The sequence below is a fragment of the Ambystoma mexicanum genome, chromosome 2q, assembly GCF_040938575.1.
Source record: "Ambystoma mexicanum isolate Mex_15411 chromosome 2q, UKY_AmexF1_1, whole genome shotgun sequence".
Classification (NCBI taxonomy): Eukaryota; Metazoa; Chordata; class Amphibia; order Caudata; family Ambystomatidae; genus Ambystoma; species Ambystoma mexicanum.
Window position 1 is genome coordinate 489879512 of NC_090924.1, and position 21557 is coordinate 489901068.

A 21557-nucleotide genomic window follows, 5' to 3' on the forward strand; every position below is an offset into this window, starting at 1 on the left:
TTAATATTATCGTTGTTATAACTTGGGATGAAGTCAGAGTGCTGGTGTATCCAAAGAGCAAAGGAGGAGTCTATGGGCGAGGAAATCAGGCCCAGCATCACCCTCCAGCCAATGCCATAGCTACCCAGAGGTGGCATTGGGTGAGATGCCTAGAGTATCCTTCTCTGCATTTTGGGGAGTACTCCTCCCAAAAGTCAGGTAGGTCCCCCCTCCATGGTCTATGGATTAACCCCTCTCTACCCAATAGCCAGGAAAGTCACCCTCTGCATAATACGGGTAGTCCCATTGTCATGGTCAAAGTAGAAGACGTTAAATTCCCACCTTATGTCTTCCTAGAACCATGAAAGAACTTAGCAGGACTCCAGCGTCTAGTTGCCCAAAATAAAAATAAATAATTGGTGCATAATAATGGCGGGGACAAGACTCCAGGGGCCAGATTATAGAAACAAAGTTGCACAGTATGTATTAGCACTAGGGCAAAGTTTGCCCTATGTTTTAAAACACTGGGACATATTAGAAAACTGTTGCACCATGACAAGTGCAGTTTGGCATGGTGTAGGCATCAGGGCAAAAATTGATCTTGGGCAAAAAAGATAGATTTTCACAGCATTATTGCAACAGGGCAAAGTTTGCCTTAGTGCTAATACGGAATGGTATGAGCACAAGGGCAAACTTTGCCCTGGTGAAAAAACACATCCAAAATGTATCTTTCTTGCACCAGAGCAATTTTCTCCTAGCTGCTTATACAATGCCATGGTACAGTTGTCATGGTGCAATAGTTTTCTAATATGTCCTAGTGTTTTTAAAAATAGGGCAAACTTTGCCCTAGTCCTAATACCGTGCAACTTTGCCCTTGCACCGGTGCAACATTTCTGTAATCTGGCCTCAGGTCTCCCCTGTTGAATACTAAACCTCACTAGGCAGGGCATGGTATACCTAGTTCTCTTAAGACAAGATTGTTACTGCAAGAGGAGCCAGAGGAAATAGAGATAGAAAGATAGAAATAATAAGTGGATAACTGGCTGTGCCCTCGTAATGATAAAGAACACCCTAATATTGGGCATTTCAGTGAGTACCTCCCACCTTTCTTGCAGAGGAGAGTGAAACAGTTAGAGAAACCATCATCAGAGGAAGCGATACAGTCAGTGAATATCAGCAAGATCTTTCTATACAAACCAGAATTTGGGCTATACGAATTACCATAGAAATCAGTAAGATCAGGGAAAAGAAAGTCCTCCTAAGCCATCCTACCAGGGAAAAGGACGGTGGTGTAAAAAGAAAAAACAATGGACTGTCAAACCATGATGATTTGAAAAAACATGAACGAGGGCCCAGAAAGCCAGTTCGACCTCCAGAAGAAAAACAATTTTGACTGCTTTGTTTATAGAACGACCCGAAATATTGCCTGATTCTGTCCTGATGTATGAAGGCAGAGCCCATTAAACCCGGAGTAGTGCAGCACCTTTTGAGAATATATGCTAGCCTATTTGGTGAATCCAGAAACAAATACACACAGAAGGAATAAACAGATTCACTTGTACTATAGATCAATACTAAAGACTTTGCATTGGGTCAGACCCAGGACAATGTTGCTTAAATAGACTCAGGAAACAGACACTTAGGGGGTCTAATAACTACTTACCAATTGCTTCCAGTAAACACTATAAAGATAATGTGTGTACTTGGAGTAAAGGGATCTGGCCCAAAAACCTCATAACATATCTATTGGGCAACAAGGTGCGCTCCATCAAAGCAGCAATAATGCCATGATTACTCGTACCTGTCACCGTAGGCAGTGAGGTACCCTTCTTCACCCAATGGATGGGCCAAGCCAGAGAAGAAAGAAAAGAATGCTGTAGGGTGGAACGTCTGGATAATGCCACTCCTAAAGGAGAATGTCTTTCAAATTGGTTGCAAGACTGAAAAGTGCGATGTTCAAATACTGACATTCAATGGGCCAACGACTACCTACTGTTGAGGAAAGAGAAAAGTAATAGGTGTAGATTCCAAAATCCCCACTTTTTTGGGTTTATCAAGGGGGCAGTAAGAAAGGGAATGGGTATATGATGAAGTCAGTGTCCTGGAATCATGTCAGGATCTAAGGAGGAATCTGTGGACCAAGGTGGCTGCTTATCATGGCACTCAGGCCCATTGCTGTGAGCTTCCTGAAGAAAGTACTGGGGTGGATCACCAGAGCCTCCTGACCATAGCCAGACGAGTCCTACTTACCCTAATCAGGAGTGTCTCTAGCTTCATAATAAGGACAGTGCCCATCTACAAATTCTGAGAAGCTCCCCACTGTCAAGCTACAAACCCTTTATTATATCAAAGCCTTACCACAAAAGGGCTTATGCCTCTCCTGTATGGAAATAGGCAGATCCGCCCCTGACTACTGTGGAGAAGGAGAAACTGAACTGTTTAGTAAATTGGAGCAGCAGGAGCTGCAGATAGAAAGAGAGGAAAGAAACATAATGCCCACCTAGGGAAAACAACTTTCATTCACTTAGGTTTAATCAGTAGCTTCCTCACTGCACAGATAGCTGTGAGCACTCACTACCCGAGGCCCACAGGTCAGTGAGTAGCATCAGGGAAGTCCAATAACATGGCTGCCATCAGACACAGATTCCCATATGGAGGTCAGGACATCTGCCTGATTCCAAAATTGCCACCGAGACTTCTAAACTCTCTAGGACACAGGCTGGTTCATCCAGATGATTCCCTGATCAATTAATTAAACAGCAAAGTCGATCAGAAATGATAACAAATGTTGCAAAAAGGATCAGCCAATGCCATGTCGGCTTACATGGAAATGAGTACCCCGAGACAGATAAATGTTTGAGGGAAATCAGTCGAGAAGTGTGATTGGTGGCAGGAGTGACGGTGAGGTGTCTAAGGACATGTATAGCATTTTGCCAGCATGTATAGCATTTTGCCGCATATAATAGCATTTTGCCAGTATGTTATATAGCATAATTGTTTTGCCAGTATAATATATAGCATTTTGGGTAGTATGCAAAGTACAGGATTTATAACACAGCCACGCCCAATTTGAAACTGCAGATATTCAGAGCATGCATAGAAAAACTTGTGCTGCCAGGTTCAAATAATGAAGTGCACCATGTATTTTGGATACTTCATGTATGGACACTACATTAGAATACATAACCGACTAACCTTATTAAAATTACTAAAATACTAATTCTAACTCCTCTAACATTAAAATGCAGTCTTCTATGCAAAATGAGGTGAAATCCATGTTTTGGTGGCAATGCGGAGATTAATTTTTAAATGCACACTGGTGTTTTCTTCAGCTTGTGGAGAACAGAAAATATGCACGATTCAGGAAGCAAAGTGAAACAGTAACTTTGGACATGAAGCTTTCATTGTTTTGAAAACGAAGGTTGGCACAGAGCATATTCTTTTTAACCTGATTGGGAGAAAATGTAGGCAGACAAACCACGTCAATAAAGGGACGGGCAAAAGTTTTATTGGAAAATAGAAATGAAGAGAGCAGTTAGTTCATGCTGGGCTGAGGAGACAGATGGAAATTCCAGGGGGTAGAGCACTGACTTTGGGACATAATCAGTTGGCGCTCCACCACACAAGCTTACAGAGGAGTTTCGTGCTGACACTGGGTCTGCATCTGCGAACACAATGAGGTTGTGCGGGGACTTCAAAGAAATACCGACCTTGGTAAGTTAAGTGCGAACCAGATAAAAGTTTGTATGTGTGACTAAGATTTATTGCAGTGTAGGGAAGTTAGGAAATCATTGCATGTTTATTTTTCTCTACTTTCAGAATGTGGGAAAATTAATCCATGTTACAAAATACCTGCTTGTTCTATTTGTTCTTCTGTATTGCAGATGATGCTGTAAATAACATGGTAAGATTTTGTGACTTGTAAATGAGATGCAATACAAAAAGCATATACAAAAACAAATGGGATTTTTGTGTCATGCATGCATCTGTTTTAATTTAAATAAGTGAAGTACAAAGGGAAGGTTTATATCAGCACAATAGTGCATTTACTAATTTACCACTGTAATTGAAATAGCAAATAAGAGAAAGTCAGTACTAAATATCTACAAGGTAAAGGATGTGTGTGTTATGTCATGAGTGAGCCCTTCCTTGCATGCTGGTGGGAAGGTGTCTAATCTGATACATAGATTACTGGATGTACATAAGCCAGTAATGCCTAATGGCACATAGATTACTGGATGTACATAAGCCGGTAACACCAGCCACAAACTGTAGGTGGTGCTATGAATACAATCATTGGGGTCTACTAGATGTGCTAGGTCTAGAGCTCTCTACAGACAACTAGAAGTTATTCTAATAGAAAGGAAAGGTTTGTTTTATGATGGGGTTATAGTATAAAAAGAAACCATGCTCACCACTACACCACAGGAATACAATACCGCAAAACAAGATACCACTAAAATTAACACCAATACACGATAACAAGGTATGGTCACTAGAATAGTGTGATACCAGACCCACCCTAAATGTAAGACTAATTTACTGTCAAATTACCACCAATATTTTTACGGTAAGAAAATACTGCCAAATCCCAAATTTACCCCAATAAGACAAAATATCCTACAAATAATGGTGCGTGGGCCGGGAAAGTGACTGTAGAGCATCTACTGGGTGTAGCAAGTGTATTCTATATGTGCGTTAAAGGGAACCCATTTTATGAGAGCAGTGTGACACTGGAAGTGAATCTCAGAATGTCTCAAATGAAGGCCACATTCCCAGAGTTGGTACAATATCTGGAGGCAAAATAATATGCACATGGTGTGAAAACAAAGAGAAAATATCGAGGCTGAGTACCCCAAAAGGAAATACACTGAACACAGTTACAAAGGAACATACAAAGATCTTTATTTTATACTCAACAGTTTCAAAGGACAAAAATAACGGATAGCTATCGGCCCTCAGTACAAGACAGCGAACTCCAGCATGGTTTGTTGTGCTCAGTGAGCGGGACTGTACATTAGAATAGTCGCACCTTTTATACCTTTGAAAACATGATGTCCAACCCCACTCTGGGTTAATATTCATTAATACATTACAGATCTAGGGTTTTTCCCGTCCCGCCATGGACGAGCCTTCAAAACCTCTACAGTACTAGCTATGAACACTCCAGGTAACAGGATCCCTAAATAACAAGTTCCCTGCCAATCCCTGGGTAACCATGGAAATGCTACATTACCGCAAACAAAGTAGACAGGTTCGCCTACATACAAAGGTCTGTCTTCCCCAGTCAAATTCGCAACGTTGGCGCAACCTTTAAAATCTCCCATTGACTGAGTACCATTCCTCTGTATGCAGAAAGAAACTGAATCGGGGCTATGGTTAATAGTGTACGAAGGAGGCATGGCATCCTTATTGCCTATCCGAGCCATCTTGAAGAAAATCAAAGATTGAAAGGGACGAGACAGTCTATCAGAGGGCCTAATAGAAGCAACGTTAAGCTTGCTCCTATTTGCGAAAAGCAAGCATCCCAGGGGAGTCAGAACATGTTTCTCAAAACTATTCAAATTAGTACCATCAAAGTTCCCCGAGATGCTATCGTTCCATCGGCCAAAGAACAGTACTCTAAGAGAAGTATAACAAGCAGTTGTTAAAGGTAAAGGATGGATATACCAACCCAGTCCCTTATCCCCATGTTGCGGTAAATGCAAGCAGGCCCAACAGTTGGACCTATTAAAAATGGCATGTGTAGCATTCATGATAAGTAACAATGTATTGTTATGATATCTTTGTCTATGCTGGGAGTCTCTAGGAGACAGAGTATGCAAATACACAAAAGGAGTAGGGACAGTGGTACATTTTCAGTTGGTAACAAGGTTTCGAATGGGTGCTCTTCTTCCAGGTACCAGAGACTTAGCACAGTTACTATTATAAAACCAATCGACATTATAAAAAGACAGCAATACGTTTTCGGGGCCCAAGAGATTTGTCCATTTTCCCGGCCGGTCACACGATCATTTATCAGTTCAGTACGAGCGGTAGTGGTTGCAGGCATTGCAGTCTTCAAACGAGAAACCCCAGTGTTATTAGCTGGCGACCTCCCGGCCGCGCAACTTCTTAGTCCTTCCACAACCCTAGCCAACAGAATCCACTTTTCTCAAACAATTACTTGGGCAAAAAGCAAGCCCTTGATGAATTTCCTTTCTTCTTGGAATGCACAGCCGAACCGTGCTGTAAGTCTATTTCCTTGGACGTAAATTGTACCTTGCTGTTCCCGGAACTGATTGAACAATGTGTCGTCACTTCCCGTTGGAAGCGGCGTATCAAGAGCATGTGAAAGTTCAAGATCCGGAACGACAGTTTCCGGAAGCGAAACTTTTGGAGAGTGTGGAGACAAAATGGCAGGTTCCCCAAGTCTCACGAGCTCAGAGAGATTCTCTGATGCACTCTTAACGCAATTTACTGCTTTAGGATCGTTGGCTGCAGCGTTACCGAGGGGTTCTGTTTCTTCTGTATCGTGTGGCACAGGGTGAGGAAGTTTCTTGAGATGCGTTGGTGTGGATCCAATGTTTCCTTGCTGTGACACGCACCGCCGTCTGTGTGACCAGCAGGACCTGGAATGGGCCCCACCAAAGAGGTGCAAGGCAAGAAGAACGCTCAAATGCCTTGGTGAGCATCCAGTCCCCAGGCTGAATACTGTGGCCCGGGCCCTCATATCGCACAGGTAAAGCCTCTCGCACCTGGTGATAAATCAAATACAAATTTTTAGTCAACTGGCTACAGTAATCTGAAAGAAGTAAATTTTCGACATTCATTAAAGATCGACATTTCAGAAGGTTCCAGATATTGGCAGGTCTCCCCATTACCACCTCAAATGGAGAGAGACCAGTCTTAGTTTGAGGGGTTGTACGCATGGCTAGTAACACGATCAGTAAGGCGTCCGTCCATTTTAGTTTGGTGCCGGCATACGTCTTAGCGAGCTTGTCCTTGATGATACCATTGTGTATTTCTACTAGTCCGGCGCTCAAAAAAATCAAAGTGGATGACCTCAAAGGGGACAGAAGGTGGCCCGAAACTTCCCCTTGGAGTTGTTGTTCCCTTTCCCACTTTGTGCTGTAAACAGATCATACAGTCTTGGACATAGCACTGAGCTAAATTTTGTCATTTGCCCAAAATTTTTCTAGCATTTTCGTAACCTTCTGGGCACATATATGTGTAGGGCCATGGGCCATAACGACCATCATCATCACATATGCATCAGGAAGTAGCCATTTTCCTTCAACCACATCCACCCAACACCCATCATCATCAAGTTGTCCCAAGCCTTCTGCCCACCTCTTGGATTCTTCTAGTGTGGCATCGGCTTGGATATCCCTTACGAACCTGACACCCTCATCCATTGCATAGGCATTTACAGTCTCCCTTAAGTCTCCCTTGAAACATACATCTCCGCAAAGAGATTGGTGGTGGTCTGTTTAGCTATCTGATCAGCGAAAGCTTTCCCTTTTCCTATATCATCTATAACCTTTCGATGTGCTGTGCACTTCACGACAACTAACTGAGTAGGGAGCGCAAGCGCTGAGAGGAGTTGTACTATTAGGAAGCCATGCTGGATCTTGGTACCATGTGAGGTTAAGAACCCTCTCTTTGACCAAAGTCTCCCAAAGTTGTGAACCATCCCAAAGGCATACTGACTATCAGTATATATGTTTACTGTAAGCCCTTCGGAAAGTTCACAAGCTCGGGTCACTGCTATAATCTCTGCGGCCTGCGCAGAGTTATGGGTGATTCTCTTGGTTTCCACGACCATGCTCAATGTAGTGATTGCATAAGCAGCTGTGGATGTATCATCCAGGAGTTTGAAGCAGGAGCCATCACAAAACAGCTCCCCTTGTGGATTGTTCAAAGGAGTGTCTTTCAGATGAATTCTACCCTTTGTCTCTTGTTCGGTAGTATACAGACAGTCACGTGACTCTTCGTCACTGCAAGCAGTACCTTGCGGGAAAGGTAAGAGTTCAGCAGGATTAAGAACACAACACCTCTTAATTTGTATGTGAGGAGCAAACAAGATCAATTCATATCTCGTCAACCGTGCGGAAGTGAGGTGTTGCGTTTGGGTTCTGTTCAGTAGAACATCTACAGAGTGAGGCACCATCAGGGTTAGATCATGGCCTAGGACCATTCCCTCACTCTGTTTTACAGACGCAGACGCAGCAGCAGCAGCGACAGCTCACAAACATCTTGGCAAAGCGCATGCTACAGGGTCAAGGGCGGAAGAAAAGTAACCGCATGGCCTATTCTTCCCTCCATATTCCTGCGTTCATACAGCCAAAGCACATCCATCACATTCATGCACAAACAACACAAAGGCCTTTTCATAATTTGGTGTGCCCAAAACTGGTGCTGAGCGTAATGCAGTCTTGAGCAGATCAAATGATTGCTGGTGTTCCGTGCTCCACGGCAATGGCGGAGAAATGCCCTTCTTCGTCAAAGCCAACATCGGTTTAATCACTAGTGAGAAGTTTGGGATCCACAAGCTACAGTAGGAATCCATACCTATCTGCGTATTTGGGACAGACATGCCAGAAATGTGTTTTATTCGTTCAGGCGTCAATCTTCTTCAAGAGATAGCCTAAATGGGCGACCTCCTGACAACAATATTGAAACTTTTTAAGCAAAGCTTTGTGACCATGTTTAGCCAGGTGAATAAGCAATAACACAGTGCCTTCCTTACAAGCGCTCTCAGAGTCAGCAACTAAAAGCAAGTCATCAACTTACTGAAGCAGTGTACAAGTATAGGGCAATTCCAGAGTATCAAGCTGTTCTTTCAAAGCCCTACTATAAATGCTAGGACTTTCCGTGTAACCTTGGGTAAAGGTGAACGAGCGTCCGCCTAAGGTGAACGAGAACAAGTATCTACTGTCCTTGTGTAGAGGAATGCTAAAGAAAGCATTCTTCAAATCCACAACACTAAAGTAAGTAGCTGAAGCCGGAATTATAGTTAATATTGTCGTCACATCAGGCACAATTGGAAATTGGGAGGCGACGACCTTGTTGATGGCACGTAGATCAATTATGAAACGAAATGGAATTGCATTATCGCCTTTTTTGTACACGGGTAATTTGGACTATTGCACAAACTACCTGCAATTTCCTCAATCACCCCGCGGTGCACAAAATTGGAAATGATGCATTTCAAAGCTTGCTCGCCCTCAACTGACATCTTATATTGTGGAATACGTGGCAGCTTTATTCCATGTTTCAAGACTATTTTAACAGGCTCGATCTGTAAAACGCCAACATCATTATCGTCAATTGCCCATAAACACTCTGGTACATCTCTGAGTTCTGGTGGCAAAGGTCTGGTTAAGAATTGAGAGATAAAAAGTTGCTGTGGTGAAATCGTCAAACGCACTCCATCGGAAGAACAATGAATTACCGCATTTAATTCCTTCAACTGATTCAACCCCAGCAAATTCTCTCCACAATTCGAAGTCAAGAGGAATGGACAGTGGTCCGTAAAGGGACCCAAAGAAATAGGTACCGGTGAAGAAACTGGACAAACAACTGGTGTGCCAGAAAACCCTACAGAAACATTGTTTTGCCCTGACAGTGGAATGTTTGGAACCCGAGAATGATCAATGGAACACTTCTGTGCCCCTGTGCCACTGTGGGTTAATATTCATTAATACTTTACAGATCTAGGATTCGTGCCGAGTTCACACATCTATACGTTTAAGGTTTACTTTTAATGTATTCACCAACAAGCCTCAATGGCTACAGTGTACTTTAGGATTTCTTATATAGACCTTCTCAAACATCTATACAATGTAGTTTAAACAAATGTCTCAGTTCAGTATTTGAATACATTGTTTGTAACATATGCTCGTGGATTAGCTTCATTGACACGAGTAATCCTTTGCACACAGGTCAACGAAGGACAAGGTCTCAGTTCATGACCCTAACAAGTGGCCTGCAGGCAAGTTACACATTTGCTTATACATAGAGGTCAAGACGGCCATGTTACATTTTCGGAGTGACACCGTCTACCATTTTAGCTCACAGGGTGACTTTGCGGAGGGAACCTAAAATGGCGGATTGACCTATAATGGCGGCTTACATTGATTATAAGGTCGGGACCTTGCAACACAGATTTCTTCGCAAGTGACTTACAAGCAGCTTTGAGATTATTAAATGCTGCTGATAAACATGCAGAGAAAGATTGTCTGATATGGCTATGTGCCAAAACATGGTTCATTTTAAATAGGTCCCTAGGAATGCAAGAAAATGATGCCAAGCTGATTATCAGACTAAAAGTTGAACTAGATGGAGTAAGTGAAAAGGAGGAAAAGTTAGGAGCAGAACTAGAGGTATGTCAAAAGGACATGCAGTCAAACTGTAAAGATCTCGACACTCAATTGTCCCAAAGAAAGAAACAGTTTGAGGATAGTGAGCAAGAATTAAAACACTTAAACGGATTGGTAGATCATATTAGACAAGATAAAGACGAGGTTATTTTGGAAATGCAAATTTTACAAAAAGAACATTTTTAGAAAGAAACTGATCTTCAAAATGCTGAACAAGAGTTAGTTAAAGTGTTTCAAGAAAGAGACAAGACATACAAAGAATTTAATGAATGCCAAATGCAAATGAGCGATATGCAAAATGTGATTAACAAGATGGGTGATGAAAAATATGCAGGACAAATGACAGGGCACCACATTCAATGGAATTGGGGTGAATTCTATTGCTACATGGAGAGATAGTGTCCCAGTGGCTGTGCCGGTGTCTGAACTTGGTTATAGCGTCCTTGGGGGATTTTACATACATTGGGGGCCGCCACCAATCCCATATGCCTGAAACAAGGGTTGAATCACAAAGTAGTGCAATCCCAAGCATAGCAACAAGTAGCCCTATCAAAATAATGAAATCAATCAAGGCCCTGATCAAACCATTCAAAAAAGGAGGGAGTGCTGTATAGAGGACCACTTAGAAGTGGTGCACGATATATTTAAAGCCCTCCAGATACCTAAGGAACAATACAGACAATACTTCCACTTAACTCTGGACGCTCCCACAGCCAGTATCATTAGAGGATTAAATTAACAGCAGAACATGACATGGGCAGAGTTTGAAAAAGAGATTAGACGTCATTTTTCTCCATTCCAGTCCTTACAGGAGGCAAAGAAAGTAGCATACACGATTACAGCTGGGCCAAATACATCCCCTCGCCAATTTTTGCAAGACTTAAAGAGAGCATTTTCTCGTTTTGATATATCTTTTGATCCCAATTCCAATGAGTTTAAGACTTCCTATTTCTATGGGTTGCAGGAAGACATTATATCGCAGTTAGTCCACTAATTTGATCGTGGCAAGTCTCTTGAGTGGATTGTGCACCAAAGTACAAAGCTATATGAAGTGCTATACTGTCAGGGTAGAGAGACTGATAAAACGAAAGATACTAGACCAAAATCTAAAGAATCCATGGCAACAGTACTCGAGATCAGGTCAGCTTAAATGTCACTTGAGTCCGCTCAAAATCCAGGCAAAAATAATGTGACACCCGAACAGAGGGGTAATCAACAGAGGTTGCAGCTCTCTGCACCAATGTTTCAGTCACATGATCCTAGTAATAGGGAGAGCTACATTAGCCTTAGGTACTTAGGAGACAGTCCCCGGGCAGGATATCGGCCTGATATGTCAGGTATGAACAATAATCAGAGACAAAGCCAGGATCAAAGAAATAATGGTCCATACCAGACATTGGGGACACAGAGCAGATTTAACCCCAACACCATGATATATGGTAATCAGGACAGACCCGGTATGTGGATCGATTTACTGAAAATGGGAATCAGCATAGGGGACAATAGTCACAAAATGAGAGACAGGACATGAGGCAGAGTATGAATTATGCCCCACGTCAATACAATCAATCACCGCTACCTGGGGAATACAACCAAAGGATAGGTACACCGCGCTCCCTGCCCCACATGAATCAAGAGTTCAGAAACAACCCTGATAGGAATCCCTCTCCTGAGAGATATTAGAATAGATTCAACCAGGGGGAAAACAACCAATATCGGCATAAGCTGCAGAAAGAAGATTCTAGAGAGATGGAAAGATTCCAGTGTCTCGAGGCCCAAGTGAAAATGTTGATTGAACAAATAGGAAAGCTCTGTACGGCCCAAAAACAGTCATCAAAGGAGGGGGCAGAAGGCCAGTGTAGTGACCGGGTGGCTTCTGATAATAAGTAACTAAATCTTCATGATACCTGCAATGACAAAAAGAGAGATTGCCCTGATCTGGTTTTGCATAATGACTCTGAGCTGTTTAATGATTTAAAAACGAAAATACCTCCAAATGAACATGAGGCAGAAATTGCAAATACATCTAAAAGAGAGATTTGGTTTAACCTGGAGTTAAATCAAAAATTGGAAATTTGCTCAAATGAAAACGAAAAAACCTGAAAAACGTGAAATTCCAAAAGAACAAAGAGACAGATTTAAGAAAGACAACTCCTGCACGGGTAAAATAATTGATGAGGGAGTAGATGTGAATGTTAGAACACTCTCCCTAGAGAATCAAGATGCTAATAAAATACAGGCAGGGAGAATAAATACTCAAAAGGAGGGTACAGATCAGTCACCTGAAGAGTTCTTTGAGCCACAGATTTTTGAGGAAGTTAAAAAGACTGGTATCATGACAAATACCCACAAGTGCCCAGGATTTGAAAATGACAAATTATCAGGTGATGTTTATATGCATATTCAGTTGGAGAATTGTAGTGTGAACTCTGATGATCCCCAGATGGAAGGGCAAATAGTGGCCACACTCCAAAGGACGTTTGAATATGGGGCGATGAGTAAGGTTTCTAAAATGGAAATGGGCAGAAAGGAGGGAAAAATGTCCTTTCCTTTTCCAATGTGCTTAGCCAAAAGTGAGAAGGGGCTGAGAAAAGTGAATCCTGAAATTAGTAAGAATTTGCATTTTTTGTGTGTATTAGAGGAAGTTGAAGACAGATATTATGCTCCCATTACTGTGGAAGAGAAATGCAATACATTTGCAATGATTGACCCAGGCGCACGGGCCACAATTATGTCCAAAGAATTGGTAAAAAGTATAAATGAAGGGAGATCTGCACAGAATCAGATCACAGTGAGGCAGAGTGAAGGCCCAGTACATAACTTTAACGGTGGAGAAGTGCCTATCGTGGGTATTACCAAGATTGACACAAAGATAGGAAAACACAGAATGAAACAGGAAGTATTGATCACATCTATTTGTCAAATTCCATTTTTGGTGGGGACAGATTGCCTGAAAAGATTGTCTCCTCTCATAGATGGGGTAAATGGGGTACTGAGGTCTTTAACCAAAAACCCATTAAGACCTAAGAAAATAAAGTCACAAAACAGCAGTATAAATGAATGCCATAATGTTGCCAAATCAAATGATGCAGTGGAGGTGTACCTACAGAATAGCTGTGTGCCTAGTGTCACTGTCATTTTGATGTGTCAGGATAAAATGCAAAGTAAACAAGAAAAACAATCTGTGCAGATTTAGTTGGATCCTAGGAAGAAATGGCAAACTGAAATAGATGAACACACATTGCACTTCTATTTAAAAGAGAAGAAATGTAAACAGAACACTACTCCTAAAGCAGACACCGAAAAACACATCACCACCCTTGCTGAAATACACATGGAAGATGAGCAGTCATGGATTCCCATTGGTATAAATGGCCATTGTAAAATGATAAAAGCTACTTTGGCGCTTGAACAGGAAAGGAGTTTTGATAATGAGAAACTATTGCAGAGAATAATGGAAAGGGAGGAGATCCCAAAATTTAGAATTAAAAAACAATTTATCTCTGGTTTGGACAATCGAGATTTTGAAAATCGAATTGCAGGAAGGTGCATGCTAAAGATTAATATTGGACAACAAACCATCTATCAGAATGTGTGGATGGTGAGTGGAACACAAAATGATTTTTATCTGGGCAATGATATCATGCACAGAATGTGCATGGAATTAGATTTGCTTAACCAAAAAATATGGTCCCGACTAGGTGGGCCTGCGCCCGAATTTGAAGATAAAAGAAAGGCTTATCATTGTGCACAATTGGTCCCATATGCGATTGAATTACAAATGAAGAAGGATGTTACTATCCCCGCATTCACCAAGCAGGTTGCTATAAGACTAAAGTACAAGAATGGACAGCAAATGAAAGATTCTGATGCATTTGTGTGCTTGAATGAATCCATGAAACAGCAAGGCCTGGATTATGAATATACCCCATTGGTAGATGATGGGGAAGGGTCCGTCAAAATTATGGTGAATATTAAAGGATGTCAGGATATTCATTTAGAAGAGAATTCTTTATTAGGAATGGCCATACAAAAATCACATTATACTGCAGATTTGAATAACATGGTGATTGGAAATATCCCTGAGAGGTATGTAGGTGCACAGGGTGTGTTGCCAGAATATCTGGATCCTCAAGAAAGGCGATGCCATATGCAGCAGAAAGAGGAACTATAGTTTATGTAGATGATGTCCTGATAAAAAATGAAAACTTGAAAGGTCATTTTGATTAAATTAGACATGTACTTGACCAATTGCAAAAGGCGGGTGCCAACGTATCTTTACAGAAAGCCCAATGGTACAAGAAAAAGTTGAACTTCCGAGGCTATGAGGTAACTGAACATGGGCTAAATCCACAAAAGAAAAAGGTGGAGGCCATACAGAAATTGAAAGATCCTAGTTATGTGAAAGGTTTAAACAGTTTATTAGGAATGACGGAATATAACAGGAAATGTATTGAAAATGATGCTGCAATTACTCAACCATTGACTAAACTATTGATGCTGAATATGCCCTGGAAATGGGAAAAGGAGCAATCTGAGGCAGTTGCTAAATTGAGTGAATGTCTCATAAAGACACCATGCTTAGCGTATCCCATAAAATACAGAGATTTCTTTATAGAAATAGGTTTCACTGAACATTGTATGTCAGCTGTTTTATCTCAAAAACATGATTTGAACCACAAAACTATTGCTTATGCAAGTAAGGCATTTTCCCAGGTTGAGATAAAATTCAGTGAATGTGAAAAGGCTCTTATGACCACTGTGTGGGCTTTGCAGCATTTTCAAACCATTGTTCAAGGGGAAAAGGTAATCTGAGACAAATTGTCAACCATTGCAGTTTTTACAGAGTAAAAGGATTAGGTCAGGCAATCTAGCACAGTCCAGAATTACTTCATGAACATTGGCATTGCAAGGCTTTCCTGTAGAAGTGAGGTATGGCCAGAATAAAAAGAGCCCAGTTGCTCAAGGATTAGCAGATTTACATGACTGTGCAGCTGAATGTGTATCAGATGAAGTAGAGGTGGAATCTAGTTTGCAGGAGTTTGAACAGTCACCACACAAAGCATGTGATGAAAATACATGTAAGAATTTACCAACTGTATATATTGATGGATGTGCTTTTCACATTGAAAATGTCAGCAGTAAACAGTTTTTATCATGGATAGGAAATGTCTGGTTGAAATGTGAGGACATTCCTAGTATAGGAATGATAATTGGTGCTAGAAGTAGCCAGGTAGCAGAGTTAGCAGCCATTTATAAAGCTGGAAAGCAAGAGGCATGATCACATATAATAAAAAGTCCCTCAAACATGGGAAAATGATACAAGCAGAAAGATATATATATAGAAAAATTAGTGTCAGAGAATGATTTAACAGTATACTGGAGGAAAGTTCGTGGAAATATGAAAATTCCAGGAGAAGATAAGGAGGGAAATGATGAAGCAGATCACTTAGCCAAGATTGGGGCTGTTATGAGAGAGTTGTTACCCATTGAACACTTAATTGGTGAAACTAGATGCAGTTACACGCTGTAAGGCTCCAAAAGAGGTAGAACAACCAGTAGTGCAATGGAGTTATGATACACCAGATCAAGATATGATTAAGGCGCAAAAAGATGACCCAATTATGGGGATCCATTATAATCATTTGATGGAACCCGAACAAAATCCTTTAACTGAAAATGATTGTACAGGAAAAGAAGAGTTGAGGGTGTTCTTAAAGAATAAAAAACATATTAGACTTCAGGACGGACTTATGATCAGGGAATCCATAAAAGGACAGATACAGTGGGTGGTACCCCTTTCATTCAGAGGGCTAATGTTACACCATGCACATGATGCAATAGCTTCAGGCCACAGAGGCTCACACAAGACTTTAGAGATACTGAAAGATTATGCTTCCTGGTCACATATGTCCCAGGATGTGGAATTATAGTCTAGGGGATGCTGGTATGGGGCCAATTTAAACCCGCTTCACCAACGCATAGAGCTCCACTGATGAAAAGAGACTTAACTCATCCAAGGTCAGATTTGCAAATTGACTATGTAGGGCCTGTAAAAAGGTTGAGTAGGGGGAACCATTATCTTTTGACCGTGGTTTGTTTGATGTCGAAATGGGTAGAGTATATCCCTGCACCAGATTGTAGCGCACAAACCGCAGCTACATTACTGGTAAATCATATATTTTCAAGATTTGGATTACCACAAAGAATAGAGTCAGACAGAGGAAGTCATTTCACAAGCACCTTATTGAGTAAGGTGTGGCAGATATTGGGGGTGAAAAGGAAAGTGCATATTGCGTACCGGCCCGCCTCTTCTGGAAATATTGTACATTGCAAGAGGTCTGTTGTGGAGATATTAAAGAAGTTTGTAGCGGAGGCAGGTTCCAGTTGGGATTTACGATTACCTCTGGTATTGATTGCAATCAGATCGACTCCTGCTAAACCGACAGGTATCAGTCCTCATGAGGTGTTAATAGGAAGGAAGATGGTACTGCCACAACATTGATTATACAGGGCACATGAGCAGACACTTGTGAGTGCATCTACAGTTCATGACTATGTGGAAGAACTGAGGAAGCATTTACAACATGCATTTGCATTTGTGCAGCGAAATTTGGAAAGAGCTGCTGACAGTGCAAAGTCTTATTATGATTAAAAACAATCTGTGAAAGAATATAATGTGGGGGATCAGGTATATAAGTTTCATTTTGAAAAAGGTAAACATAAAAATTCTAAATTTCTTGCGGCCTGGCAAGGGCCATTTCAAATAGTGGATAAAGTGTCCCCAGTAGTTTACAAAATAGTAAAGACAGTGGGTGAAATGGTAACAGAACAATTGGTTCATGTTAACCAAATTAAACCCTGTCACCCCAAACATGAAATTAGGAGACTTGGGCAAGTAGAGACAGCTTAAGTGCCCTGAGTACATGGAGAGAAAGATGCAGTAACTATTTTCTTAGAGTTCCATGCCATAAAAAAATAGATATAATGTTTATTGTGGAGATATATAAAGATGAAAATACCACATTTGAGAAAGGTGCTGTGATAAAAATGGATAGAAGATGCTGAATCAGATTGACTTACTATGGTACAATGCTGAAATATTTTACATAAACATTGTTTTGATGTATAATGATGTCATATGTATATTGTTGTGTTCTCTTTATGTGCTTGGTTGCAGGTATTCAAATCATATTTTGTGCCACACTTTTGCGTTTAACAAAATTGTTAAAATTGGTATTGTGATATGTACTTAATCTGTCTCTTTTCTATTCAATTTAGAGAGCTAACTAACTTTGGTTGGGGTCAGAGGTCGGAGGTCACAAGACCGGAGGACGCGAGAGATGATTAAGTCCTGGAGTCCACGGGATGAAGCTCAAGTAAAGCTTCCGGACCACAGTATGGAGGTGAAGACAGAGCGACAGGGCAGGGATGCCTAAAGAGATGATTTCTATGGAAAAGCACCCAAGAGTGCCAGGATGAAAGAGTTTCACCGAATGAACCAGATGATGAAAAGATGATTAGGACATTTCAGAGGTGCGGTCATAAAGAGAGTAAACGTCATTAAAGGAACAGTAGTGAATTGAACTTAATTCTGCAGCGTTGCGGGTGGAGCATAATATTATCAACTTTATTATTTTATTTTATTGTTTTAATTAGTTATGTTAGTTGTCTTAGTTATTTGTTTTGTTTTATTATTTTTGTTATCATATATGTAATGTTGATGTCACATATATAAAGACTATGGCCCTCATTCGGAGTTAGGACTACACCATGGAGTAAATAGCTCCATGGTTGGCAACCATGGAGCTATTTACTCCATGTAATACCGGCATGGTGAATGGAGTAATTACCGGTCCATTCCAAGGTTGGATGGACTGGTAATTCCCCATTCACCATAGCCCTTCCCCATCCCCATTTCTGCCCCCATAGGGCTCAATGGGAATGGGGAAGGAGGTAATTACGGCACCGTAAATTACGGTGCCGTAATTTACTCCAAGGTCACTTTGCGGGTCCCGTAATTTACTCATGCTAAAAGCAGGAGGTAAAGAGGGACCCGCAAAGGGAACTCGGAGTACGGAGGTAAGGGATTACCGCCATCGGTGCCCTTACAGGCGCCGGTAATCCCTTACCTCCAACCTCGGAATGACCCCCTATGAGTAAAAAGGACATTCAAACCTACGTGGACACTTGCGTGGAAAGAAACGTGTACAATATTTCTGTGAGGATTTATGAGCCCGTTTGGGATCTGTTTTACTTTTGTTATGATTAAGCAGTGGTTTATTAAGCAGTGGTTTATTAAGAAATATTTCAATGTTCATTTTACTGAGCTGCTATTATTTCGATTGCGATACATAATGGAAAAAGAAAGAAGAACAATTTGGGTTTCCTCCATTGTGGATTTGGTTAGCCAGAATTGTCGGAAAAAGGAGGGTATGTAAGGACATGTATAGCATTTCACCAGCATGTATAGCATCTTGCCAGGATATAATAGCATTTTGCCAGTATGTAATATAGCATATTTTTTTGCCAGTAAAATATATAGCATTTTTGGTAGTCTGCAAAGTACAGGATTTATAACACAGCCAAGCCCAATTTGAAACTGCAGATATTCAGAGCGTGCATAGAAAAACTTTAGTGTGCTGCCAGGTTCAAATAATGAAGTGCACCATGTATTTTGGATGCTTCATGTATGGAGACTACATTAGAATACATAACCGATTAACATTATTAACATTACTAAAATACTAATTCTAACTTCTCTAACATTAAAATGCAGTATTCTATACAAAATGAGGTGAAATCCATGTTTTGGTGGCTCTGCTGATATAAATTTTTAAATGCAGACTGGCGTTTTCTTCAGCTTGTGGAGAACAGAAAATATGCAAGATTCAGGAAGCAAAGTGAAAAAGTAACTTTGGACCTGAAGCTTTCATTGTTTTGAAAACAAAGGGTGGCACAGAGCATATTAACCTGATTGGGAGAAAATGTAGACAGACAAACCATGTCAATAAAGGGACGGGCAAATGTTTTATTAGAAAATATAAATGAAGAGAGCAGTTAGTTCATGCTGGGCTGAGGAGACAGACAGAGGTTCCAGGGGTAGAGCGCTGACTTTGGGACATAATTAGTTGGCGCTCCCCCACACAAGCTTACGGAAGACTTTCGCACTGACACTGGGTCTGCATCTGCGAACAGAACAAGGGTGTGCAGGGACTTCAAAGAAATACCGACCTTGGTAAGATAAGTGCTAAGTTAGGACCAGATAAAATGCTGTATGTGTGACTAAGATTTATTGCAGTGTACGGAAGTTAGGAAATCATTGCATGTTCATTTTTCTCTACTTTCAGAATGTCTGAACATTAATCCATGTTACAAAATACCTGCTTCTTCTATTTGTTCTTTTATATTGCAGATGATGCTGTAAATAACATGGTAAGATTTTGTGACTTGTAAATGAGATACAATACAAAAAGCATATATAAAAACAAATGGGATTTTTGTGTAATTCATGAATCTGTGAATTATTTACATAAGTGAAGTACAAAGGGGAGGTTTATATCAATGCAGTAGTGCATTTCCAAATTTACCACTGTAATTGAAATAGCAAATAAGAGAAAGTCAGTACTAAATATCTACAAGGTAAAGGATGTGTGTGTTATGTCATGAGTGAGCCCTTCCTTGCATGCTGGTGGGAAGGTGTCTAATATGATACAAAGATTACTGGATGTACATAAACCACTAATGCCTAATGGCACATAGATTACTGGATGTACATAAGCCAGTAACACCAGCCACAAACTGTAGGTGGCGCTATGAATAACATCATTGGGTTCTACTAGATGTGCTAGGTCTGGGGCTCGCTACAGACAACTAGAAGGTATTCTAATAGAAAGGAAAGGTTTGTTTTATGATGGGGTTATAGTATAAAAAGAAACCATGCTCACCACTAGACCACAGGAATAAAATACAGCAAAAGAAGATACCACTAAAATTACCACCAAATCCAGATAACAAGGTATGGTCACTAGAATAGTGTGATAACAGACCCACCCTAAATTTAAGACTAATTTACTGCCAAATTACCACCAATAGCTTTACGGTAAGAAAATACCACCAAATCCCAAATTTATTCCAATAAGACAAAATCTCCTACAGAAGCCAGAGGAATGACCTGTAGTTTTTGAATGGCCGGGTAAATGTCAGGAACCCAGGAGAGCTAATAGGCCAAATAGAGCCGAATAGCCCAAAAGTGCTGAATGAGACAACTGAGATAAACGGCCCAAGATAGCTGAATGGGCCCACAGTGTTACAGTTATAACTCTGTTGAGATTAGTACCTCTCGTTATTGTGTAACCAAATCCCAAAAAGGATATTTTAGGAGTACAAACACTAACCTGATCGGATGCCAACTTGTTTGGAGCAGCAACTGCAGAGGAGAAGAATCACCCCGGAATCCCTTTTCCCCCCTAGCACCGAACATATAAGAATCGGTGAGGGGAAACACGAACCCTAGGGAAACCCTCTGGGGAATAAAACCCTGGAGATCTTGAATCAGTCTTCTTGAAGGAAAGACTCCGGACGTCAAGACTGGCTTTCTCACAGGATGGCCCTTCTCTAGGTGGTGTAGTGGAAAGAGACCTACAGGACGAGAATTACAGGTGAGTATAAGAAGAGCAGAATGAAGGGTAAATTGATGTGGAGAGTATGAAAACTAACTTTATGTATGACTGGAGTTAGATCCTTCGAATGGGTCTTCTCTGGCAGTTGAAGGAGTTGTAGTCCAAAGAGGAGGATAACAACTGACAAAGGAAGAATGATAAGTGTGTTTCTAAACAAGGTAAAGGTAAGTCAAATGTAGGAACTGGACTTACTTCCGCTAGGCGGACTTGCTGTCTAGAGCGGGATATCAAATGGAAGGCCCCGCTTGAAGGGACGGGAGAATCCCCTGGACTGATCGAGGGAGAGGAAGTGAGCAGCCCGAGACGGGACACAATTCTACAACCAAAAGGAACATTAGTGAGAAAAAGAGAGTTTGATAATTGTCGATAGAATAGGGTTAGGGGATCAGAATCTTTGCGAATTTACAGAGCATCACATTCAGCAGAAGCGACGCGCCGGAGCGGAGTTCCGGGTTCCTTAAGAGGGATCAGATGACTGATCACGTGTTCCTGACGGCTACGTGAAACAACTAGACTGCTGACACAGGTTTCT

The 21557-nt window shown here is 41.1% G+C and overlaps 1 long non-coding RNA gene across 1 annotated transcript in view; it reads left to right on the forward strand.

Annotated features, from left to right (window-relative positions):
- Positions 1 to 19835, forward strand: part of LOC138569546 (uncharacterized) — a 60627-nt gene extending 40792 nt beyond the window's left edge. The window contains exon 3 of the long non-coding RNA XR_011303260.1: positions 17625 to 19835. This is a non-coding gene — a long non-coding RNA (uncharacterized lncRNA). The remainder of the gene's footprint in view (positions 1 to 17624) is intronic.
- The last annotated feature ends 1722 nt before the right edge of the window (positions 19836 to 21557 follow it).